The sequence below is a fragment of the Ornithorhynchus anatinus genome, chromosome 7 (genome assembly GCF_004115215.2).
Source record: "Ornithorhynchus anatinus isolate Pmale09 chromosome 7, mOrnAna1.pri.v4, whole genome shotgun sequence".
Taxonomy (NCBI): Eukaryota; Metazoa; Chordata; class Mammalia; order Monotremata; family Ornithorhynchidae; genus Ornithorhynchus; species Ornithorhynchus anatinus.
In genome coordinates this window covers 47,852,523-47,880,298 of record NC_041734.1, presented here as the reverse complement: position 1 = coordinate 47,880,298, position 27,776 = coordinate 47,852,523, and the positions used below count along the sequence as shown (strand labels likewise).

At 39.3% G+C, this 27,776-nt stretch overlaps 1 protein-coding gene and 1 non-coding gene across 4 annotated transcripts in view; one reads left to right on the top strand and one right to left on the bottom strand.

The window, feature by feature from the left end:
- Positions 1 to 27,776, top strand: part of FGF12 (fibroblast growth factor 12) — a 443,674-nt gene that overhangs the window by 57,912 nt on the left and 357,986 nt on the right. The window lies entirely within an intron of this gene.
- Positions 4,698 to 4,835, bottom strand: LOC114813421. The gene has a single exon (XR_003761141.1). It is a non-coding gene; the product is annotated as a small nucleolar RNA SNORA7 (small nucleolar RNA).

The window sequence follows — 27,776 nt, the reverse complement described above, 5'->3', positions numbered from 1 at the left end:
ATTTTTAGGCTCAATTTATATTGAAATTAAATCATAATTTATATTTGAATAGAATTTGGTTGAGAACAAATCTGGAGGTGTTTATTTTCAAAAATAAAACTAAATTCCAATTTCTCAATCCTATAAAATGTTTTTGAACCTTATTGCCTTTTTCAGGGTATATGGTTTGCCTAGAATAATGACTTTTGTTTCGACAACATTATTCCTATCTTACTGTAGTCACATGACTTTTTAAACCAATTTAATTCTTAAACATATTAATCTTAAAATTGCCAATTGTCAACCTGAAGTTCAACTTGTTCCATTAGAATTGAGGATAGAATTAATTTTAATGTGCAATCAATCTCTATAAATGGGAGTTAACATTCAAGTTGTTTACAGCTGTAGTTTTCATTTGAACTACATCGATTAGACTGTAAGCCCGTCAAACAGCAGGACTGTCTCTATCTGTTGCCGACTTGTTCATTCCAAGTGCTTAGTACAGTGCTCTGCACATAGTAAGTGCTCATAGTAAGACTTTTTGCTAGATCTTCAATTAATTCACTTCTTATTGAATTAACAAAATTGCTTTAATATGTGGTAAGTGGGTGAATTTTGTTCAAATATTTTTGTGAATTGGAAGCATATGAACATTGAACTCAATCTAGATATGTAAATCTTGCTCAAAATTTATTCATTCAATAGTATTTGAGGGTTTACTATGTGCAGAGCACTGTACGAAGTGCTTGGAATGTACAATTGGGTAACAGAGACAATCCCTGCCCATTGACGGGCTTACAGTCTAATCGAAGAGCTTAAAAATCCATCTCTTTGATCTTGGAAAGCACCTTAATGTAGATTGAGTATTAAGAGCATACCCTAGTTAAAAAAAAAAAACAAAAACAAACAGTATTCATTCAAAAGTATTTATTGAGCACTTACTATGTGCAGAGCACTGTACTCGGTGCTTGGAAAGTACAATTCGGCAACAGAGACAATCCCTACCCAACAACGGGCTCACATTCTAGAAGGGTGAGACAGACCACAAAACAAGTAGACAGGCATCAGTCATAATCAATAGAAATAGCATGGCTCACTGGAAAGAGCCAGATTTATGAGTTGGAGGTTATGGGTTCTAATCCTGACTCCATCTGTCAATTGTGTGACTTTGGACAAGTCACTTAACTTCTTGGTGCCTCAGATACCTCATCTGTAAAATGGGGATTAAGACTGTGAGCCTCATGTGGGACAACATGATTATTCTGTATCCACCTCAGTGCTTAGAACAGTGCTTGGCACATAGTGTCCTGCACTTAACAAATACCAACATTATTATTACCATCAAAATAGATAAATAGAATCATAGATATAGACAAATTTTGATCCAAGGGCTACTCTTAAACACTTCTTGAACATGAGGAATGAATTTAGTGGAGTAGATTGTATGTTTGGCTTTCCTATGTCCCTTAATTAACCAATCAGCTTACAACTGTTAGTATCCTCAGTGTTTAGACCAGCAATTTTACCCTTACCTCTTCCTCATAGGCACTGACAGATTTAAGGGCAGTGAGTTCTGGCTGGATGAGAAACTGACCCTTGGAAGCATAAGGATTCTCAAAGTTCTGTCCATCTATCTCAGGCTTTCTTCAGTATTGGAGCCGGAGAGCTCGAGAATTGGAGCCTGAAAGTGTTCCTGCACTTTAAAAAATGGTTCTTTTTATTGGGCACAAAAATAAACTGCAAAATTTCCAATTCTTTTTTTGGAGTCTGCAGAAATAGACCCAGACAGTGGAGATGGATGAGAGTTTGAATAAAATATATGTAGATATAGTTAAAGTCACAGACTCTGGGTTCATTGGTTGAAGCATCCGGAGCTAAGTAAAGCAAGGCTTGATTATTATTATTTTTTTTGTTATTAAAGAAAGGTACATTCACTGTGATAAGACTCTTGCATTTAAAGCAAAGTATATTTCATCTGCTTAGCCTTACTAGGAATGCTGCAACATTTTTTTTTAACTGGCTGAGTGTAACTTTCTTGGCAGTTTTTTTTTTTTTCCTTCTGAAGAGTTCATTTTTCAGGCTTAATTAATAGCAAATAAAAGGTTCTTGTATAACTTCAAGAAACTTTTTGTGGGCATCTGCAGAGTAAGAATGGATGTTGTACTTTCTCTAGTAATGCTATTCAATTAGTTAAGCTTTTTGTTTTCCCTGTGGATAAGCAAGCCCCTTCTGTTATGCTTCAGTGGGTAAAATGCATCTATCAGTTTAAATAAAAATCTAAGAGGGCAGACGTGTGCCATGCTGAACTTTTCAATTAAAAGAGCAAATACCCGAAGATCTGGATTCTTTACTTATAGCCAGACTGTTCTGCAAACACACAGCTGGGTTAACCAGTATAGACAACGTTTAAGGACTAGAAACCCATAATGGAGTTATCCCTCAGTTCCCCAAAGATTCAGCTGGCAGTGGTGCTGCATCCAAAGTAATATAATATAAATGCCAAACCCTTCAGGGAAGTTTATGGCTAAAAAAACCCAGTATGACCTAAAAAAAAAAAAAAAAAAAAAGGCTATATGGTCAAGTGGAAAGAGCATGGGCCTGGGTGTCAGAGGACCTGGCTTCTAATCCCAACTCTTCCACTTGCCTGCTGGGTGACCTTGGGCAAGTCCATTTAATTTATCTGGGCCTCGGTTTTCTCATCTATGTGGTTACCTGCTCTCCCTCCTTCTCTAGACTTTGAACACCATGTGGGACATGGATTTTGTCTAACCTAATTAACTTGTATCTACCCCAGACCTTAGAACAGTACTTGACACATAGTAAGCACTTTGCAAATGCCACAGTTAATAGTAACATAGTTCTTTTTTACAAGAGTTTTGGAAAGGTTTACTAATTAAATCTCCTAATACTCTTGAGAGCTCTGTTTCCCTTTTATAGACCCCCCCAAAACTTAAGTAGTTAAGGCATTTAGGGGAGCATAGAAGTGAACTGGTGATGATAAAGAAGGAATTCCTGAAATTTAGGATTAATTAATGATATTTATGAGCACTGTGCAGAGCACTATACTAAGTGCTGGGGAGAATATAGTGCAAGAGCTCCATGCCCACAACAAGCTTTCAATGTAGAGGATCTAGGAGCCTTGTTTCATCATAAAATTGGGCATCTGAGGCTTCAGTGTGGTCAGAAAATGAAAACATAATCTTTTTTTACACCTAGTTGGTCAGGCTAGTTTTTTAGCTACTTAATCTATAATTTCGGAATGTGCAAATATCTATTGTAAGGTTTGTAAAGTTTTCAACTTCCTCTGCTTTACCTTTTTATGAATTTTCATGTTGCTGGCAAATTTCTAAGATACACTCTATTTCCAGTAAGGATTTTAAAGTTTGAGGCAAAATGCTTCAGGAAAATTAATTCTTATTGTTTTTGCACCCCATTCCACAATGCAAGACAACAGGAATCTTATAAATTTTCTATCCCATTCTCAGCCCAATTACACACCGACAAAGGTTACACACAAAGGTTACACACAAAGGTTCAGCAATTTGGGATAAGGGCCATAGCAGTAAACTTTAATGCCCTTAACCTATCTCTTGGGGCCAAACAAAGATTAATTATTAATGTCCAGATAACATTTGAGCTCCTTAAAGAAGATCTCAGTGGAGGGACTTTTGGTTATTCGTGTTATTCTTGATAATGTAGTAAATTAAGATGAAAAGGAAGCAGTGTGCCCTAGAAGAAAGAGCAAAGACCTGGGAGTTAGAGGACCTGGGTTCTAATCCCAGCTCCTCCATATACCTGCTATGTGACCTTGGGCAAATCACCTAACTATTTTGTGCCTCAGGTCCCTGATCTGCAAAATGGTGATTCAATATCAGCTCTCCCTGCTATTTAGACTGTGAGCTCCATGAGGGACCTGATTATCTTGTATCTACTCTAGTGTTTAGTATAGTGCTTGATTTAGAGTAAGCACTTTTACCAGTAATAATGGTTCTTAGTATTAATATTTATCCTACCTCATACTACACCACTTACTATGTTCACAGCCATTCTGAAATCCCACTTCCTTTAGTAGTACTTTCCCATTCCATTTTTCTAGTCTCCAGGACATAGCCTTACTATCTTCTCTGTCCTAAGGCCTACAACCATTTATAATGTTTCTATACATATCGACTTATATAATCCACTATTTAAGCTCACCTCATTCACCTCCGTTTTACCCCTTTTTCCTCTTATCTGTAAATTGTTTGTGTTTCCCCTGCTATGATGAAAGTTTCTTGAAGGCAGGAATCATATCTAGCAACTCTATTTTACTCTCCCAATTACCTAGCAGAGTAGGAGCTCTGGAAATATTATTGCATGATCGGAATCTGGGCTGATTTAGTTATCAATCATGTCATTCTTCTTCAAACATTATCTGACTTCTCAATTAGAATATGATTATCATTACTGTCATCATTTAAAGGCTTCATTGAGTGCTTTAATGTAAATAATGTTATATAGTGTAAGCTATGAGCTCTGTAAGAGTTTAGAATCCTCTTGTCTTATGCTGCCGAGTCGTCTCTGACTCAGAGCGACTCCACGGACTCATCTCCCCCAGAATGCCCCACTCTCCATCTGCAATCATTCCGGTAATATATCCAATAGACTTCTCTTGGTAAAAAACTTGAGTCTACGCCCTTGACTCCCCACCTCTGCTGCTGTCCAGCACAGTTGTTTTGACTTGTAGCAGTTTGCTTTCCATTCACTAGCCACTGCGCAAGCTAGGAATGGAATGAGTATACCTCTGCTTGGCTCTCCCTCCTGTAAATGAGACTGATAGAATACTGGAAATTCTCCAGATGTGATCCTGAGAGGTGTTAGAATCCTCACCACTCAGAATATCAAATAATTTTAGCCACTCTGCATAATGCAATTCTTTTCATTTTCAAGGCTAATTTGATTTTTAAAATCAGAGGTAGTCTCATAAATGAAAATTTTTTGATAACTTTGTGTTGAATATGACTAGGTTAATTTTGAAGCTGGTTTGGTCTGCTGTATCTTGGATGAACACTTCCATTGGAGGAGGATAGCTCAGGCCAGCTTATCCCCAAACTTTCACATCTCTCTTCTCACTGTCTCCCTGCCCTTAGAACAGTGCTTAAACAGTGCTTGGCACATAGTAAGCACTTAACAAATTACCATTATTATTATTTAACATCTGAACTTCCTGGATTGTGCTACTCCTCTATCTGGAGAAATGCTGGACCAGGATCTTCCAAGATGGTTCAATCAAATTAGGGGTATTTACTCAGCACTTACTTTGTGCAGAGCACTGTACTAAGCCTTTAGAAAAGTCAAAAAAAGAATTGATGGACAAGATCCCTGCCCTCCAGGACCTTAGAGTTAAATAGGGAGAGTCAATCACATAACAAAAAAAATTACATGTAAGGGAAACAACGGAGTGCTGACTGAGTGGGGAGGGAGTACCTAAATGTTTAGCTACTCTAGACTGTAAGTTCATTGTGAGCAGGGAACGTATCTACCAATTCTGTTATATTGTACTCTCTCAAGCACTTAGGCCGTTGCTCTGCACACAGTATGAGCTCAGTGAATGTGGTTGATTAATTAGGACTAAATACATGGGAGATAAAATAAGAAGAGAAGATATTTCCCTATTTAAGATGCCATTTTGCAATTTTTAAATTATAGAGGTTGGAATATCTTTTAAAACATTTTCCTCCCCTTTTAAGTGGCGGAAGAGGCTTAAATGGAAGTTGAAGAATTTTGGGGAGTCTGAAGATAGTAGCCAAACACAGTATGCATCAACAATAGAGCACTATCAAGTATTCAGAAGCAAATGATGAATCATCCCTTGAGGAATGATCATCTCTAATCATGCAGGGGTGACGGGGAAATTTCAGGTGCAGTTTTAATAAGCATCACTTAGAGCAGGAATACTGTACTCCAGCTACTCAACACACTGCGATCAGATGCTGTGGCTTAGCAATAGCCATTTTCAGAAAGGAAAAAATAAATAAATTTTTGTCAGTGGTAAACATTTTTCAGTTGATAATCCTTTAAAATCTATATGCAAGTCTGAAGAATTAGTAAGTGCTGTCAGCTCTTTTAAATCCAGGTCTATGATATATTCCTTTATATCCAAGCCCTAAAACATTAGTCCAAGGTGCTTTTTCACTTGTAAACAAAATTCCCAAGGATTCAGAGTGGGTTGGAGGATTTACTTCTCAATTAGAATTAATGGTAAAGGAGTAAATAGTTTCACTGGAAAACCATATAAAAATATCAACAGAATTAAGATGGACTGAAGGACAGTTTAAAGAGAAAGTAATGCATATTTACCTCACTTTAGAAATGGAATTTTATCTGAAGGGAATGGAACAAGCCTTAAGTTCTAATACCAAAAAAATTCAACCCTACCTGAGTATAGTATTTAATGTTTGAGTTTAACCCAAACTTTTAATTAGATTTGTTTGTACCCCCAAACTTCCTAAACTCTAATCAGTATTTAACTAAGCCAAGAATGACCTCCTATAAAGCAGAGCCATCATTAGGAACGTTTTCAAAGCTGTTCTTCACAGATTAATTGCCTGAAAAATTTTTAAAAATGTATTATGGTATTAAGCACTTGATGTGTTTTAAGTGCTGTTGTAAGTGCTGGGGTAGATACAAGTTAATCATGTAGACTCAGTCCTTGTCCCACATGGAGCTCACAGTCTAAGTAGGAGGTAGAACCTATATTGAATCCACATTTCACAGTTGAGGAAACTGAGGCACAGAGAAGTTAAGTAACTTGCCCGAGGTCACACAGTGGACAAATGTCAGAATTGGGATTAGAACCCAAGTGCTCTGGCTTCCAGGCCCATGCTCTTCCACTAGGCCATGCTGCTCCCAGGGGAAACATGTTAGCCTGGGTAACTAAATTTCTTGAGAAAATTCTGTTTGTAATACATATTAGAAATGTCATTGGCTGTCTTGAAAAAGACTTTCACAGGACATTTTGATGAACGGAGAGTGATTCAAATCCCACCCACCAGCCCCAAATAAGTCAAATTCAGAAGGATTTAAAGCTCAATGATTCATGAATGATTGATATATTATTTATCAACATTTGATCTTTTGGTTGAGGGTTTTCTATTGACAAGTAAAATGCCTCATAAATGGTATTTTTCATCAAAGCATTCTGCAATAGTATCAAGAAGTAGGCAGAGGAACATTTTGGAATACATATTTATCATAAAAAAACTGGGGAATAGAAGGATTAAGACTTAAAATTAAGCACTTGTGTGCAGCACTCAGGTGCATTTAAAAAAAAAATATTACTACTCTGGCTGAGCAGGATGTCAGGATTGAAGATGGGGGAAAAATTCAGCTTCCTCTCTACTTGACTTACTGTTTCTCAAGTGCTGTTCTAAATGCTGGAGTAGATACAAGGTATGCGGGTTTGGGAAGAGGCCTATCTATATAGGGATTTTAGTGTGGTATTGTAACAGAGGACAGGCTTCCATGTCACCATCAGGAAAAGAAAAAATTGACAGCTAAGGACCTTGACCTTAGCCTGGTGGTTACAGCAATTAGTAGTCATCAAACTCTCAAAAGTTGCTAGGTAACAATATCACTGAACATACGGATTCATTTTTTCTTCTCATTAAAATATTTTGTGAAGACCAATTTTTTTATCAAATAATTTACTTATGATCTTGCCAATACTACAGGTGGAACTTCAATTTACAGTTTTTGACCTGCAATCCTTGTTTTGTCACTCTTTGAAAATAACAGTCTCAAGGTTCATTATGCTTTCCTAAATATTTTAAGGGTCTTAAAAATCCTTAGGTTGATAAATTCTTTTGGTAGGTTTGCAGCTCACAATAATGATTTTGCCATTTCTGCAAGTAGCTTTCAAGGGTATAGAGCTGTTGCTTCTAAATTCAACAAGACCAATGACAGTTTGAAGAGATGTGAAACAGACAAGTATTTTGGCAAAGTGACAGGTAAGACTGTGCTGTCAGTCAGGTGGACTGAAATCAGAATATCTGGAGCTGGGTCTTATCTAGACATCCCTATGAAGAGCTCCAGAAACATTAATTTTGCTGGCTCAGGGCAATCCCTAATATTTTTGAGCTAGGCACTTAAATCTTCAGGCAAATTTGGGCAAAAAGGAAACATTTTTTCATAAAAGGACAAGCTTTTAAGTCTGGAGTTTGCTGAGAATGGGGTTGCAGACAAGACATCAGTCCTTGAGGTCCAGCCAGAATAATCTATGTGTGGCAATCTATTTCTCCCACTCCAAGCTACACCTGGGCTAGAAAATGAGGTTAGTATGGATTCATTTGGTCATGAGCATGAACTGTAGATGATTTAAGCCAAAACCTCATTTCTCAAATTTCCCCAAGTAGCCAAGCCTGGCACTCAGACAGACTTCGTAGATTGACTGATGGTCTTAAACCTTCAGGAGCTGTAAATAATTACCCAGCACACTTCACCTTCAGTAGTCTGGGTTGTGATCTTTCTATCTGTGCTATTAATTAAATCCTGATTCTTTTTTCTTTTTGTCTGGCTCAATTACAGTGACTGGGGCCTATACAGTCCTCTCCACTGCTTGATGGGGAAGTCCTTAATTCTATCTTTGCCTTGGGTTATGTTGAATTCAGGATTGTTTGGTACATTAGAACCAGTTCTGGATGATACCACAAGCTAGTCCCAGATTAAATCCAGAAAGGTGGAAAACAGTTCCTTTTGTCTACAAACTCTGTTACATTGTGCTCTCCCAAGTGCTTAGTGCAGTGTTCTGTACACAGTAAGAACTTGATAAATATGTTTGACTGTTTGGAGTCTAACAGTTACTTGGCCTAGTGTAGGATGAGAAGCTTTCCTGTCAGGAAGGTGGAGAGGAGGAAAACAGGTGTTTAGGAGGCGTGCTTGATTTCAACTCAAGATGCAGGGTGGTAGGAGATATTGGTGAAGGATGATGTTGGCAGGGGAATTTCTGAGGGAGATTGAAGCACATGTAGTTGTCTCCTAACAATTCTTTCCAGAAATGTCCTGAATTTGGGGGGAAACCTTACTTGATAAACTGAATTTTTCTAAATGTGAATTTAGCTCTCTGTTTTCTTGATTCATTAACTTCACCAAATGTACTACCTTCTAAAATACAGTTATGCTTGTCAGTGGCAAAGAGGCTGGAATATTTTCAAAAAATAGTAATAGTATTAAGCATTCTGTGTAGAGTACTATGCTAAGAGAGTACATAGGCCTTGTCCCTTGAGCTGAAAATCAAATGTAATAGATAATGCTAGTTAAGGTGAAGGACCCAAGGAGATCAGTAGCTTCAGGTGAGTATATAGTATCTTAGCACCAGCATCTCAGAAATAATAATCTAAATAGTTAACATCCCTGCTAATTGTTTAATCTTTGATGTTACTACTATATGCTAATCTCTGCATTCCCTCTAGACATGCTGAGGAAACTTGTTAGAGGACATACGTTTGTATTCATTTTCCATGGCCAGGACTTTTTGGAGGAGATTATTTGTATTGTGTGACTGTCAGAGAAGGATTTTCATTAAGATAGAGGTGTTCTGAGCTAAGCAGAAAGCAAGGAGTCCTGAGAATTTCAAAGCATGAAATACGTATGACATCACAAGTGGACTTGATGGAGAAAATCAGAAAAATGGGGGAATTCTATTTTCATTTAACGTAATGTTTATTTGGATGGTCTTCAGCATTAAATTTGGGAAGGGAAAATTGAAATTATTATTCAAATAAATTCAGTATTCTACAGGAGATATTCGGGGTACTTCCCTTGGAAACAACAGATAGAACTGTCACCATTTCAGTATCAAGACCAAAGCTGCCTACACTGAGTAAGAAGTAGTTATTAGAGTAGCAACAAGGGCAAAATACATTATTCACAGAAATACAAGAATACTAAAAGCTGTGCCTTTAGGACTTGTGGATGCAATATATAATAAAACAGAAAATCTGGATTATTTGCCTTTGTTTCATTGTGAGGTCATGAGCAGGTAACTTTTTTTAGAGTGTTTAAGTGCTTACTATGGGCTAGGTGCTCATGTGGGGTAGATACAAGCTAATTAGTTTGGACTTAATCTGTGAGCCCCAAGCAGGACATGGCTTAAGTGAGAGAGAGAGAGAGAACAGATAGTAAGTCCTTATTTTACAGATGAAGGAACTGAAGCACAAAAGTTTAAATTACTAGCCTGAGGTCATACAGCGGACAAGTCGAGTAGTTAAGATTAGAATCCAGGTCCTCTGACTAGGCCACACTGCTTCTCCTTAAAGATCTTCAGGGCTGAAGACTTAAGGATCTCCTTTGGGAGCCTATTCCTGTGTTTTCTCTCCTCTATATCATAACATTCTTCTTTATAGCCACTAAAATCTAAGCCTATCATTTTGTCAGACATCAAAATGTTCAATCAAAAATTGAATCCTTCCTTAACATATATTTTTTAGGTTAAATAATTCCAATTCCTTTACCCTTTCTTTGTAGGTTAGATTTTTTTTTCATCGTTATTCATTTATTCATTTTTCTTACTCTTCTCTGGACTCATGTTTTTCTTCTTAAAGTACAGGGACCTAAACTGGGCACACCTCTCTAGTAAGGATCTTACCAGTGCAATGAAAAGCTTACTTTTCAACTGTCACATGAAAAATGTTTGCTGCTGTGTCCTATTAATAAATTGCTCCCTTTAACTCATTGTTGACTTATATTTCAGTTCTAACCAACTATGACCATCTACTGTGTTTTTTTCTACTGTTCTTATACCTACCCAGTCTTTCCCCAGTCTGTGTTTTTATGCTGTTTTGTTTTATATCCTAACTTTTAATTGATACTTGTCCCTATTAAGCTCTTTACTGAGGTCAAATCTCCCATCCACATGAATTTACCTCATTTTCTAGGCTGTGGAAACATTGTCTAAAGTGAGTATAAAAGCTCTTTCCTGCAGAGACAGTCATAAGAGCTGTGGCAGGGAACGTGACTACCAAATCTGTTAAATTGCACTTTCCTAAGCACTTAGTGCTCTGCTCACAGTAAGCGCTCGATTAAATACGATTGAAGTGCTTGCAGATCCTCTAAAGGCAGGGGAAGTGACTCAAGCAGCATTCCAGTATACATCTTAACAGAATATAACGTGTTTAGTGGCACAGTATTCACAAGCAATAGGTTAATCAGAAGAAGACAGGGAAATCTGAAAATTCAGATTATTGCTTGGCCTAAACTTCTCCCTGACTGCCATCTCAAACCATTCACTTTGTAATGGCTTCTTCCCCACTGCTTTCCAACATGCTCATGTATCGCTCATCCTAAAAAAAAAAAAACCCTTCCTATGTGTCTATCACACCACTGATCTCTTGTCCACATCTACTAGACACAGTTCCTGAGTCTGACAGTTTCCCCATTTTGCAGATGAGGGAACTGAGGCAGAGAGAAGTTAAGTGATTTGCCAAGGTCACAAAGACTGAGAGAGATACTGATTTTCATTTGCTCACCTCCCAGGCTCAGTTTTGTCAAAGCCATTTTCATTTTAGCAAAAGTTTTATTTTCTGTAGATAGAGACAGTTCAGTCTGATGCTAAATGTGTTTTGGATTTTGACCACAAACCACTTGTTTGAAAGGGCCATTTCATCTGAAATACAAACAGGTGTTCAGGCATCTCTTACCTCCAAGCCCCAGGGGAAGAACAAAGAGGCACCAGCTGGGGTACAGGAACCACAGGAATCATTTTGGTCTTAATCCCATCTCAAATTCTGACCTAGAGCATTTGAACATTTCCCCGACTCCAAAAGGGAATTTATGATTACTTAAGCGAGTAAGAAATGGAGAAGCTCACCATTCACTATGAACAGTGGGGAGGCCTCGTAGAAAGAGCATAAGATGGAAAGTCAGGAGATCTTGCTTCTAACAAATAATAATAATTGGGCTTACCCCATGCCAACTGCTATACTAAGCACTGGGTAAATACAAGTGAGGTTTTACATGACCATGTCTATATTGATGGGGGTGAACAGATATTTAATCCCATTTTACTTGTATGACTTCTTTCCTTTACCCAACATATACTTTGGAACATACCCAACATACGTACGTACATACATAACATACATAAGATATGTTAGATTATGGCCCAGAGAAGTAACTTGCCCAAGGTCACACAGCAGGCAAGTGGCAGAATGGGAGAAGAACCCGGGTCCCCTGACTCAGAAGTCCATGATTTACCAGGTCATACTGCTTCTCTATAATCCTAGATTTTTTCCTCTTGCCTACTATGTGACTTTGGGAAAGTCACAGCTGCTCTGCTCATTCTAGCCTGTGAGCCCTAGGACAAGGACCATGTCTGACCAATTATCATGTATCTAAGTATTTAGCACAGTTCTTTGGCATGTAGTAAGCACTTCATAAATACCATTATTATTAAGGGGATATGGTCAATCAGTAAATGGTATTTATTGAGTCTTTGCAGTGTGCAGAGCACGGTAGTCAGCTCTTGGGGTAGTACAATGTAATGGAGAAGGTAGACACATTTCCTGCCCACAAGGAGCTTGTATTTATCTGTTGAATTGATTGAACTGATCTAGTCCAAATTAACAGGGTTCCCATTCTGTAATTTGGGGTTCAGGTTCTCTCTTCCAAATGATGAAAATGTCATAGAATGACCAGGCAGTTGTTTTGCAGATCAAAAGTGGCAGGACAGCAATCTAAATTTGAATTTTAGGATTTTGCTTGTTGCCCTGGTGGATCTATTAATATCTTTAATAGAAACTTTGTCTGCATATGGATTAATGTGTTGTTACTTATAAGGCAAAGAAAGTGCAGATATATTTTTGATGCAACTCAGTAAAATGATGTATTTTTATTATAACTAAAGGGTTCCTATAGTCAAAGCCTTGTGGTATCTGTAAAGAGTTTACTATGTACCAGGCACTGTAATAAGCACTTGGGTAGATACAAGGTAATTGGGTTGGACACAGTCCCTGTCCCACATTGGGCTCACAGATTAAATCCGTTTTACAGATGAGTTAACTGAGGCACATAGAAGTTAAGTGACTTGCCCAAGGTCACTCAGACAGGTGGCAAAGCTTGGATTAGAATTCAGGTGCTTCTGGCTCCAGGGCTGTGCTCTCTCCATGGCCATGCTGCTTGGTGAACAACTGGTTCTTGATTCCAAACAAGATGTGCTATACAGACCTGGTTCAGTTTTAGTTCTATTTACCATTTTTTAAGAAGCACCCTGACCTTAGCTCTACCCAAATACCTATGTTTGTGCATTACTGTTTCTAAGAAGCAGTGAGGCCTAGAGGACGGGGTTGGGAGTCAGAGGATAAGGGTTTTAATCCTGGCTCCACCGCAAGTCATTTAACTTCTCTGTGCCTCAGTTTATCTCATCTGTAAAGTGGTGATTGACTGTGAGCCATATGTGGGGCAGGGACTGTGTTCAACCCAGTTGTCTTGTATCTACCCCAGCACTTACTTTGTGCCATGTACTGTACTAAGGTCTTAGCCAATACCAGAAAAAAAATTCAAAGTTCTTTTCAGAATGAACTTTATTTCCATTTTACATATGGAATTTTATTTATACATATGGACAGTGAGGAACGCAGAGTTGATTTAGTTCTAGAATCCAGGTAATCATAAACCCAATTCCATATACACTTGCTGGCTCCATGTTTTTTTTAATAGTTTTCACATGTTTAGGAAAAAAGATTCACCATTTGCTAATGAACTACAAAAACTCTACAATGTTATTCCTATTAATAAAATTCCCTATGCTGTCCTCTTTAAGGTCAGATCAATACATTGTCGAGATGAAAATATAGGATTAATTCAGATCAATACACAAATGAAAATGATAAAGACAGATCGATATAGAGATGGGAATAATGAAATAGATCAATTTGTAAATTAAAGTAATGAATTAGACCAGGTCAATATATAGATGAAAATAGAAAACATCCATAGAAAATCACAAAGCACTGATAAGCACTGAAGAACCTAACCACTTTCTGGTGTTGCAAAAGTAGTAAGTACTAGCTTTGAAGCAGTTTCTCTCACCAGAGCACTCTGATGCTTGGGACAATGCAGGAGACAGAGTCCCAGTTTCAGATGAGATGTGGTCTAGCAGATTAGTAGGTATTTATAGTGAGCTTTAGACCTTGTGACTTGGTCCATTCTTTTTTGTCCAGTTTCTTTCAGGATAAGTTGACGGATGTAATAATGTGGTGCAGAGAGCTAAGTAATGATCCGAAGTTTAGAAAATTCTGGCATCACTGACTGCAGAATCTTAGGGTTGGCTGGGATTAGAGACAGTCATCTGATCAGTTCACTCTTCCATGCGGAACCACCCAAAAAGCATCTCAGAGTGCTAAGTTCTTTGTCCTCTCATTCTTTCTTACAAGGAAGGCCCGGCCCACACTACAAAATATAGCCTCAACCCAGAACCTGGGAGACTGGTACATTCCAGGCAATAATAATAATAATATTAAGCACTTATTATGTGCCAAGTACTGTACTCAATGCTAGGGTAGAAACAGGTAATTAGAACAAAAACAGTCCCTTTCACAGTCTAGGTGGGAGAAGAGATATGAATCCCCATTTTACAGATGAGGAAGTTGAAATACAGAGAAGTTAAGTGACTTGCCCAAGGTCATACAGCGGGCAGTTGGCAGAGACAAGATTGGACTCCAGGTCTCCTGACTCCCAGGCCTATGCTTTCTCCACTAGGCCAATCTAGCTCACAAGCAGTGAAAGCAAATCACAGAATAGGTAGTGCTGCTCACCAGTCACAAATCCAGAAGAGGCTGTGTACTGTTCCTTCCCCAGGCTCTGGACACAAAAGAGGCTCTCCTTGCTGTTGATTACAGAAGCCCAGGTTACTCATCTATATAAACAACCCTGCTGCAAGTGACACAGATCTTTGACCCACTGTCAGCCTCTAAGGTGGCGGCAACAATCCCAGAATCTCTTAGGTGATCTAGGTTTTAGACCTGTGGCAAAGGCAGGTCTCCCTTGGATAGGTGCTGCAAGCCTATCCTTTTATATCTGAGTTTTTGCTGAGATTGGGATTAAGAAATGACAGATGGATGTTGTCCTAAATTAGGGGTCTTGCACAGTAGTATCAAAGCCTCTCTCAATCTATTTTGTCCTCTATCTCCCGTAGGTCTCTTCTGACCCATTTTTGTCTCACTTGGGGTCCATTTTATCACTTTGACCATTTTATCGCCTTTCCTGTGGGACTGGTGCTGGGCTAAAAGAGTAGCCTAAGTAAATGAGAGTGAAGAAAGACAAGAGAGTGCTGAAAAAGGGCATAAACAAATTCATGAGTGCTAATGTTGGCCGATGGGCTTTGGGTGCCTAGAAAGTAACCAAAGAAGGCTTCTTAAAGGAAGTGGGCTTTTAGGATGGCTTGGAAAAAAAATTTATTTAGACTAAGCTTACTGTCAGCAGGGAAGGTGTCTTCCAATTCTGTTATATTGTACTCTCTAAAGTACATACAGTAAGCACTCAAATACAATTGATTAAATGTTTAGAAAACTGTGGTTTGTTGGAAACTCAATCAGGAAAACAGCATTCGGGGTGGAAGTGGGAGTCGAGAGTGATGAACAACCACAGCGTTAGCTTGGGAGGAGAAAAGAGTGAGTTGAGGAGTGAATGAAGACAGCCAGTAGGTAAAGTGGGTTGGTTTGGCGGAGAACTTTGAAGCTGATTGGAATATTTATTTATTTATTTTTTTGTCTGATGCGGAGAGACAAAGAAAAGCCAGTAGATGTTTTTGAGGAGAGTGTTACTTTAAAAAGATGATTCCTGCAGCAGTAATTGAAGGGGGTGGAGGTAGGGAGAGGCTGGTGTAATAATTGAATCACTGTGGCCAGTGCTAGCACCTAAGAGGTCAGTCACAGTTTGGGTAGAGAGGAAAGAAGATGTGCAGGAAGAATCAGGCAGAGTTTGTCAAATTTCCATAATTTCTACGTTTAAATGGACCATCTGAAAAATTGTTTATGCTCTACTTGATTCTTTTATTTTTAGTCAAGGAACAGAAGGTAGCTAGATTCTACTTAGGTTGATCTTGGAAACTGTTTCCAAACATTATTGATTTATTACATTTATGTGCCCTTTGCAAATTCAATTATCTCTATAGGTGGCATAAACTGTAATTAGGGCAGGAAAAAACATACTATTTTAAGGAAATAGTTCAAATTCAGCACAGTGTTTCTTTTGAAAACATCCCATCAAGTAGCCAAAACCCTTGCCAGCACTTCAAATATTCATTATGCTAATGGATGAGTCCAATTGTAAAGTGGATAATTGCTGGGATTTAACTGGAAAAACCGAGTATTTGCTAAGAAATGTACACAATCTTAAATCTCAGGGTTTACAGACAACATAATAGAAAATGAAGCATCGGGGAGCAAGGATATTACCATTTAAGTAAAGTGATATATTTAAGATGAAGCAACCATTTGAAGTACTTCAGTAGAGTGAATTATAATTCCCTAGGAGAATATTAATGACTGGGTGAGGACGGGGTGTAAACAAAGCCAAATTCCAGGACATAAACTACAGGACCCAGTCCTCAGACAAAGCTAGTTTCAAAGCCATTCTATGAATATGTCTAGGCTGGGGCAGTTTTGGAGAGAAAGGAAAACCCAGCAGGTTCTAATAAAGGTGTTTTCTAACTGTCTCATTTTTAATCCAAAGGGCAATGTGCATTTTTAGCTTACAACAAAAAATAAGAATTTTATTCAGATATAATACAATAGAAGCCCAGTTATTAAGGTCTTCATCAAAAGACCTAAAACATTCTTGTTTCAAATATTTTTTCCAAATTCTTATTTTGCTAAACTGCATGATTATTCTAGGAGGTTTAGCACTGACAATTTATGAAATGATCCTATTAGCTGCTGCTACTGAGATTCTAAAGTGAGATCCATTATTCTGAAATGTTGACAGCTTCATGTAAGTATTTTGGACCACTGGAAGAGTTTGTAAAATTACCCCTACCCAGTGACCTGGAGTGTTCAATTGGGTTGTTTTTCAAGATAGGTTGTTGGACATACTGACTCCCCACTGCACATGCAGGAAAAAGACAAGGCAAAACAGGCTATGGAAAAGACAGAAAGAACACCCACCCTCCAGTTTTTTCCTGAGTTTCTAAGCCATTTGTCTCTGGCTTCCTCGGTCACTTTCAATACAGCCTTGTTGTGCTGCTTGAGTGCACAGGGGCATTCTTAATAGTCTCAAGATAAAGCCGCTAAGCTTTTTGAAGCGAAACTCTGTATAAAGAAAAGAAGCTCTTAAAAAAAAACAACAACCAAAAAACCTGGTAAATTTTTTACTTCATAGATATTCATACATCTTAAAAATACTTATTGAGTACCAGCTTGTGTGCAGAGTACGCTATCACATTACGCATGCCGTGGGCAATGTTACTGCCCTGCATATGCTTAGAATGTGTTTGAAGGAAGCCAGCGAATAGACATACCAAAATACATATGAGGATGTAAAATATGAGGTGAGGCATAGAAAATAAGATACATAAGTACAAACAACCTTTGAAATATACTTAAAGGATTAGATCATCAGAGAATCTGTACCTCGATCTCATCTATCTCACCTCTGACCCCTCGCTCATGTCCTATCTCTTGCCTGGAGTGTTCTTCCTCTTCATATCCACAAACAATTACTCTTCCCACCTTCAAAGCCTTATTGAAGGCACATCTACTCCAAAAGGCCTTCCCTGACTAAACCCTTCTTTTCTTCCATTCCCTTCTGTGTCACCCTGATTTACTCCCTTTATTCATCCTCCTCCCAGCCCCTCAGCAGTTATGTATGTATTTGTAATTTGTTTATATTAATGTCTGTCTCTCTCTCTAGACTGCAAGCTCACTGTGGGCTGAGAATGTCTGTTATATCATTATTTTTAAATTACTATATTCTACTGTCCCAAGAACTTAGTACAGTGTTATCCACACAGTAAGAGCTCAGTGAATATGATTGATCGATTTGATTGAAATAGCATGTCCTAGTGAAAAGAGCTTGCAGTCTCCCTCTAGACTGCAAGCTCATTGTGGGCTGGGAATGTCTGTTATATTATTATATTTTTATATTATTATATTCTACTGTCCCAAGAACTTAGTACAGTGTTCTGCACACAGTAAGAGCTCAATGAGTATAATTGATCGGTTTGATTGAAATAGCATGTCCTAGTGAAAAGAGTACAGGCTTGGGAGTCAGAGGACACGGGTTCTAATCCCTGCTCTTCCACTTGTCTGCTGAATGACCTTGGGCAAGTCACTTAGCTTCTCTGTGCCTCAGTTAACTCATCCTGTAAAACGGGGTTTAAGACAGTAAGCTCCATGTGGACATAGACTGTGTCCAACTTGATGATCTTGTATCTACCCCAGTGCTTAGTACAGTGCCTAGCATACAGTAAGCACTTAACAAATGCCATTAAAAATGGTATGGTTGGAAAGAGGAGGACCAGATAGGGTTAGTGTGAAGCGTCTTAAAGGAAGAAATTAGTGTTTTAGTTCTAAGAGACTGATTTCTTGTAAGTTTTTTTTTTCCAGATCATTTGAGTTTTTCACAGGAGATGGGAAACATGACAACATTCAGTGGATGTGGCTTAGATTTGGTGGCTCTTAGGAACCATCATTGACACCTGTATTAGTCTCTCCTAAAGTCTGCTAATGGCTGGGGAACAATATCTTGGCCATAAGCTTGCAAAATCTTCAGTGAGTTATTCAAACAGGAGGGCCAGTGGTAATGAATAAGGGAAAGAGCATTTGGAGGAGAGAGACTCTAGAGGAAGGGCAAATTTCATTTTCTTTCAAGTAGAATATAGAACATGTTACTCTAGCAGGAAAAAATGTCGTCTGTGAAGTAAAGTCTATGTTCCTTCATTTATTCAATAGTCTTTATAAAACATTCACTGTGTGCAATGCAGAATAAAGAGCAATATAAGAAAAGGACTAGGGATTTAGAAATTGTAAATGTGTATATGTGGATATACTTATATATCCAGCATAATAGCTTTGAGAGATACTGTATAGTTATTACAAGTCTAGGGTGTGCAAATCCAGACACCTTGGGACCTTTCAAATCGCCCGCTATTTTTCCTGAATTCCTGTTAGCCTGAACCCACAGATCCTGGCTTCTGGTTCTGGAAGCCTCCCAGATTACCAAGAGCAAAGGGGAGAGCCCTGAGGACCTGTCATGAAGTTATTCCAGTTTTATCAGCTCCCAGCCTAGAGCATCCTGGAATTAAATGTTTGTTACAGGCACCACCAGTTCGGTCCCAGGAAGCTCTAGGACTAGATCTAGATCTTAGGGAATGTGTCTACCAGATCTGTTCTCTTAAACTCTCCCAAGCACTTAGTACAGTGTTCTGCTCATAGCAAGTTCTCAAAAATTAGACTGATCAATAGAGGTAATCTGAAGGCACCATCCATTTGAGGAAATCGGCATTTTCACCGAAGTCATGTGGAGTGCACTTAATTGACTGGGTGTCAATACTATGCCCTTCCGTAGCAAACTGGAACATTTAAGCACATAATGGACAGAAGCACTGACTTTGATAGGATGATCATAAATTTTACCCTCCTCCTGAGGAGCCTTTTTCCGGACCCATTAGGGACTGGGAGTTGGAAAGGGCACCATCAGTTGCACAGCCATCGTCAATCCAATAGATAGAGAAATTATATTTATTGAGCTCTACTTGTGTTGGACACTGTCCTAAGCATCTAGATGAGTGCAATAAAGATAGAACACCCTGCCCTTGCCCTCAAGGAACTAGTCTAGATGCAACAGGAAACAGTATGGCCTAGTGAAAGGAGCATGGGCCTGGAACCTGAGTTCTTATTCCAATTCTGTCAGTTGTTTACTGTGTGACCTTGGGCAAATCACAACTTCTCGGTTCCTGTTGCCTCATCTATAAAATGGGCATTAAAATTGTGGGGTTTTGTATTTATCTTGTGCAATTTAGCTTGTATCTGCTCCAGTGCTTAGTACAGTGCCTAACATACCACCAAAAAAAAAAAAATCCAGGATGGTGGGAATGTACAAAGTGGTTGACTGTAGAAATCTGGTCACTTGATTCCAACACATTCTTGTGGTTGTTGGAATATGGCAAAGCCATCTAGGTCAGGGATTAAGATATGTCCTAAGGGTGATATGTTAAACCATTCTGGTTAGCACTGCAGGGTTTGTCTACAGCTTGGGGACAGTGCCTCGTTCCAAGGTGTGTTGATATTTCTGGCTGGGGCTATTTGTCTCTGGAATCCTCATTAACAACCTAAATAATAATTGTGATATTTGTTAATGCTTACTATATGCCAAGTTCTGCATGCACTGAGGTAGACAGAAGATACTCAGGTCCCACATGAACCTCACAGTCTAAGTAGGAGGAAGGACAGGTATCGAATCCCCATTTTGCAGATAAGGGAACTGAGAAATTCAGACCTGTCCAAGGTCACACGGCAGGAAGTCGCAGAGCCGCAATTGCCTCTTTCACTGTTGTCTCTACCGCCGCCTGACTGACAGAAGCACTCAGGGGGCCCAGAATAGCAGCATGAGTGTTCAGAACAGCAGCTACAGTGCTGCAGATCCAAAGTCATCCCTGTAACTGCATGGCCTCCATCGTTTTGTCTGGGAGCCTGAATCACCCTGTCTGTTGCTATTGCTGGAATCCACAGAATAACTCTCCCTTTCCTTTTCGTGTTTCTCTGACTAGATGTAAGGCAATATGTACAAAAAATAACAGCTGGAAAATCAGGCATGGAAAATTCTCCTAAAGCCATTTATCAGATCATTAACTCCAACCCTTTCCCTTACTGTTGGAAGTAGTTGCCAATGCGCCTTGGCTCCCGAGATCTACGTCTACAGTTCTAGAAAATTCAAGGAGCATTTTATTTCTTAAATTAGCTTTTTCCTGCCTGAAAAGACAAAACTTTTCTCTGGAAAATCCCTGACACCAGGGGCTAAAATAAGAAAAGTTTTGTCAGATTGATATGTAAAAAAACCCCACAGAACTGTTGTATCTGAAATGTCCCATCTCAGAAAAATAACAGTGAAAACAAGGGAATGCAAATTAAAAAGTCTTCAAGTGCCTTGTCTCCACTTCTTCCTTTAAATCATTATTTGGGCAGAAATTGCTCCAAAAGGATGGAATTAATGTAATACTTTGGAAAATTAAATAAGCAGTTATTTCCTGAGCAGGGCTGCCATGGGAATGAGGGCTGTGTATCCCCTGATACCTGACTCAGGAGGGGAGATATATTTTGGGGTCAGTGCCCTTGGAGTGACATAAAAGGGAGAGATGCAAAAATGTGAATACCAGGGTCTAAGACTCTGCAGGAATAGGAATCTTCTCAAGCACTTAATACAGTGCTGTGCATACGGCACCTGCTCAAATACTATTGATTAATTGAATCTTATTTATCATGCAAAAGATCACTCTGCCTCACTCCATGAATTAATCTGTATTCATTCCTTGATGCTAAGATAGTGTCCTAAGAAAAAGGGTTCTCTTTAAGCTTTTTAAGTGTTTCATGATATTAAACACTGAGAGCTTTCTTTTTAAAAGTATCATTAAGTCTGTAATACTTCTCATTGTTAATGATACCCATAAGGCACTTGCCCTGAAGGTCACCAAGCTAGGATCTCTTGGGTCAGGAGGATCTTAGAACCCTGGGGGGAAAAAAAGAAGTCTTGCCTCTTGTTTCCTGAGGTGGGAGTCTAGAGAATATTAGTTGAAATGTTCCTGTGATAGAGAATATATCATGGATGATATTTGGGTAATCAATCTTCAGTAGTTTATTGTAACTGGAGCCTCTAAATATGTTTTGGGACTGACTTCTATTGTGGAAAACTTAATGTTTTCAGCCTGGCTTGGGCATCAGGATTTTATTGCACCAAAATTGTATTTTGGGTGCCGAGGCTAGGTTTAACTTTGAGATTGTCCAAAGTGGATGATCCAAGTTGGATTAGTACTGAACCATTCTTCCATTCTCCTTTGCCTTTCTCAAGGGATTGATGCACCTCTCAGATTGAAATGTATTCCATAACTATTCAAACACCTGACATTCTGGGACATCTCTTAGGAGGCAACCCTGTGTGTCCCAGGACGTACACTACTAAATGACGCACACTGATGAATCTCTGGGCCCTGAGGTACATATCACTAAATCATCACTTAAGTCGTTTGAGTCCATTTTGAGTACAGAGCACTCTATCAAGCACTTGAGAGAATACAAAATAGAAGGAAAGATCTCTGCCTGCAAGGAGAAGCAGCTTGGTCTTGTGGCAAGAGCATGGGCTAAGGAGTCGGAGGATGTGGGTTCTAATCCTTGTCTGCTGTGTGACCTTGGGCAAGTCATTTAACTTCTCTGTGTCTGTTACTACCTCATCTGTAAAATGGGAATGAAGACTGAGCATCATGTTGGACAGAGATTGGGTCCAACCTGATTACTTTGTATCTACCCCAGCTCTTAGAACTGGACTTGATACATAGTAATCACTTAACAAATGCACTGTTGTTATTATTAAGGTGCTTCCAGTCTAGTGGGAGAATGATGTTACCTTAATCCCTACAGGCATATATTTGATAGAAGCATTATGATCTCTAGGGATCATGCTCTCACTTCATGAAAAATATCCAAAGGGTATTTGTGAACATGTGACTAGTTAGAATGTTTTGTAACTAGAAGGGGGAAATGAATGAATCAGTCAGTGGTGTTTGAATGATTATTGTGTGCAGAGCACTGTACTAAACACTTGGGATAGTATAATAAAACAGAATTAGCAGACATGTTTCCTGCTCACAACAAGCTTACAGTCTAGAAGGGGAGACAGACATTAATATCTCTGATCTGCCTGCTTATGCTTTGGGAACCTCATTGGAAAGCCCAATTTGTCCTAAAGAGAGAGAGCACAGTAGGGTAAAGGACTACCAAAATACCAGGATAACATAACTTGTTCTCTTTGCTTGGAAAGTAATTAAGGAGATGGAACTTCCCATTAAAGCATCTGAAATAAAATACTATTCATAGTATTCTTAAAAACTGTACAGTAAAAGTAGAGTGCATAGGAAGTTTTCAAAGGGTCGTTGGCTTTACCAAACTTTCTAGTAGTCAGCAATTCAGGAAAATTATTTTTCTTTAGGCTAAAGACATATCAACAAAAAAAGTAATAAGCAAATAGTAATATGTTTCTTCCCCACAAATGAAAAAGCATAGAAAATTCATGATTTTACATATGCATTACACTTGGCTTTTATATCACCTTTAATATTTCCAGTAAGCTTTAATGAATTCTTCCTAAGTGCTCTGAAAATTATTTTCAAAATGATCTTGCCATTTTCAGTGTAACTAGACAGTATCTAAAATAGAGCAATTTAATCCAGGGAGGTAGTGCAACTCAGACACCTAAATAATTGAATAGCTGCTGAGTTATCATATTTACTCACATAATTGTACCCACCTTATAATTCTACCCCATCTTCTTCCTTCCCCTCCCCCCCACCCATTTTTGAGGTGGAATTAACCAAAAAAAAAGCTTGCATCACATGTTAGAGTGGGAAGAAAAGAAGGGTCAGATCATGCTTAACAACACAGACAGGCTCACGCCAGCAGGGAGGTTCTTCACCAGTAATAATAATTGTGGTATTTGTTAATAGCTTACTGTATGCCAGGCACTGTACTAAGTGCTGGAATGGGTACAAACAAATCAGATTGGACACAGTCCCTTTCCCACGTGGGGCTCACGGTCTCAATCCCCATTTTACAAATGAGATAACTGAGGCACAGAGAAGTGAGATGACTTGCCCAGGGCCACAGAGCAGACAAGTAGTGGAGCCATGGTTAGAACTCATGACCTTCTGACTCCCAGGCCTGTGCTCTATCCACTACACCATGCTGCTTCTCCAACGGGGGAAGCTCCGGGTTAGGAAGAGGAGGATGGATGTAGATACTATGATTCACTGAGCGTCTATTATTTGTAGCACTTGGGAAAGTGAAACAGAATAAGAAGCACAGTCTCAGATGTCATCTTATCTTTCTCTTCCTTCTCCCACCACTTTTCTCTACATTTTATTTCTTCTTCTGATCCCCATATTGCCAGGCTTAGTTCTTATAAATCAGTGTAAGAGCCTTTGCCATAATCCAAAAATCACTTATTTACTTATTTAATATGGTATAAATTGTTTTGGCTTGTTCACCCACTCAATGGGATCTTGTACTGATTATTAAAACTCCTATAATTGATTTTCCTCATCTGAAACTGGGGGTGACGATAGCAGTTTACCTTAGAAAAGTTGTTGAAAGAAAAATAAATTTAAAATGATGTGCTCAGTTTTGCAAAATTAAGGTATTTGATCATACTCTGTTATAATAATTGTGGCATTTAAGTGCTTACATGCCAAGCAATGTTCTAAGTGCTGGGGTAGATGCAAGATTATCAGGTCACATATGGGGATCACATTGTAAATAGGAGTAACAGGTATTGAATCCCCATTTTACAGATGAGGGAACTGAGGCAAAGAAAAGTTGTGACTCGCCTAAGGTCACACAGCAGGCAAGTGGCAGAGGTGAGATTAGAACCCAGGTCCTCTGACTCCTAGGCCCGTGCTGTTTCCACTAAGCTACACTGCTTCATCTTATTATTAGAAAAAAATAAAATAAAACCATCTTTTTTTTATGGGAAAGGCTAAGGTGGACTTAAGGTCACTGCCTAAGTCCTTGGGAAAGACATGGATATCTTTCCAAGGGTGGGTGAGCTCTCTGGCTTCCTGATTTTTTCTGCTCCAGTAGACACTGGCATCTTAAGCAGTCTGTCCCAGTGGGAGACCATAGCCTTAGCCTGACTCCTTCTTCTTCCCAAAAAGATGAGCCAGTTCAACCCAGAAATGCTTAAGAACATTGGCACTTCTGGGCCAAGCCAAGTAGCAGAACTATTTTCTAAGCACTGCCATGATGGCATTACAGAGACTTCATGGAAGAATCTTGTCTTCCCTGGAATGCCATTGCGTAGCTGTCATCGTGATCAAATGTGGTATTTAAGTGCTAACCTTGCTTCAAGTACTGAAGTACTGTACTAAGCATCAGTGTAGTTACAAGACATTCAGATCAGGCACAAGCTCTGAGTCCCATGTAGGACAGGGAGAACAGGTATTTAATCTCCATTTTACCCATGAGAAAACTGAGGTTCGAAGAAGTTAAGTCACTTGCCCAAAGTCACACAGCAGGCAAGGGGCAGAACTGGCATTAGAATGCAAGTCTTCTGACTTTGGGCCTATGCTCCTTCTAGTAGGCCACACTGCTTCTCCCTGTGTTATCTAGCATCCACAGACCTGAGCTTCACCGAGCCTTCTCTCCAGCTGCAGCTCAAAGTTTGGGTAAGAATAGTCTCCTCAACTCCTGCCATCCTCCCATTTCCCAGAGCAGGACCCACAGCAGCCATGGCTGGAAACTCTTGTTCCTCACCTTTTAAGAGAACTCAAACTCACCCATTTAGTCAGCCCATGATTGGTGATTCCTGCTCAGAGAGAGTCCCATACTTGATGTGAAGGTATAATAATAATAATGATGATGGCATTTAAGTGCTTACTATGTGCAAAGCACTGTTCTAAGCACTGGGGGGGCTATAAAGTGATCAAGTTGTCCCACGTGGGTTCACAGTCTTAATCCCCATTTTACAGATGGGGTAACTGAGGCACAGAGAAGTTAAGTGACTTGCCCAAAGTCATACAGCTGACAAGTGGCTCAGCCGGGATTTGAACCCATGACCTCTGACTCCCAAGCCCGGGCTTTTCTGTTGAGCCACGCTGCTTCTCTAATGTTTAATGTTCTATAATTTAATGTTTTATACTTTCACATGTGAACAAGAATATCAAACAGCAAAACCTGCCCCATCACTTAAATCCTGTACTATACCTTGGAGAATGCCTTAGCTGTTTGTTTGGCTAGAAGGCAAGCAGGCTGTCTCCACTCCAACAGCAGGGAGGCAAATAGACCCCAGCAGGAATCCTGAAAAATAGCCGGCCCAAGTGGGCAGTGAAAACAGCGGTTACCAAGAAAACCACCTGTCAGTCATGGAGCCGTGACAGCCATCTGCCATGGGCTGGGCCACTTTGGCCATATTTGGGTTCTGCGTGCAAGAAACCGCCAGGTCCACTTGGCAATACATTGTACCCCTGCCTGCCTACTTGTTGCACTCTGTGCTGTAGCAGGAAAATTATTGACAGCATAAGAGTCCAACAAAGGCCACCGCATAAACCACTAGCAAGCACCTTAATCCATTCTTTTGCATAGATTCTTGGCCAGTCCATTAGTGGTGTTTGAGTGCTTACTGTGTGCAAAGCACTGTACTAGAGTGTTTGGGAGAGAAAGCCCTATCTATTGTTCTCCATGCTGGAGTCCATGATCATCTCGTCATACCAATGAGGAGGGTAGTTTGTAGGGTAGCTCTAGTGACTTGCTCAGTATTACAAATCACTTGTTAAGCAAGCATGAGTATGCGGCACAAGTATGTGTTTGCCATTTCTCCTAAGTTTTACAAACTTTAAGTAGGTACTCCTCTTCCACAGACTTTTATCATGTAATTTTATCACATAGTCTTTAGTCCTTTGCATATTAAATGGTAAATATCCTATATGTAATTTTTACTGTGAATCAGATACTTTTCACATCTTCAGTCTGTAGCATTGACAGTCCCAGAGTTTCTGATTACAAAGTTTAGAAGAATCTTGACAGTATCCGTGGACCAGCCTCCAGGCAGGGGAATGACTAAACCACTTAGAACAGATGATGTCTATTCTTTCCATAAATTGTTCAGGGTTTGTGTCTTCCCAGCATCCCTTGGCAACCTAGACCAACATTATTTACCCCATTAAAGGCAAAATCCTTTTTTAGTATGACCAACAGAAGTTTCTCAATTTAACTGAAGACCCTTGCCTCCCGTTCATATTAAATCCTGCGGCCAGACTTTTCCAACGTTTGAAAAATTTGCCAATAGTTAATGTTTAGTCTTTATTTTCCAGATGAAAACTAATCTCCACAGGAGACAGGAAGTTACAATGTTATATATACTCCTAGATATTGCTGATAAATCAGCAGCCTCAAGTTCTCCTTGATAAAAGAGGCCTTCCCTGACTAAGCCCTCATTTCCTCTTCTCCCACTTCTTTCTGCATCACCCTTGCAATTGAATTTGCTTCCTTGAGTCACCCCTTTCTCAGCCTCACAGCACTTATGTACATATCCCTATTAATATAATATTTATATTAAAATCTGTTTCCTCCCTAGACTGTAAGCTTGTTGTGGGCAGAGAAGCAGCATGGTGTAGTGGCTAGGTCATGGGTTTGGGAGTCAGAAGGTCATGGGTTCTAATCTTAGCTCTGCCATATGTCTCCAGTGTGTCTTGAACAAGTCATTTTACTTCTCTGGGCCTCACTTACCTCATCTGTAAAAAGGGGATTGAGAATGTGAGCCCCTTGTAATAATAATGTTGGTATTTAAGCACTTACTATGTGCCAAGCACTGTTCTAAGCTCTGGGGTAGGTACAGGATAATCAGGGTGTCCCACGTTGGGCTCACAGTCTTCATCCCAACTTGTGTGACAGGAACTGTGTTTGACATGATTTGCTTATATTTATCCCAGTGGTTATTACGGTGCCTGGTACAAAGTTAAGCACTTAACACACACCACAATTCTTACTACTATTATCATTATTATTGTTACCCAGTCTGTCATTGTACTATCCCAAGTGCTTAGAATGTTCTACACACAGTAAGCA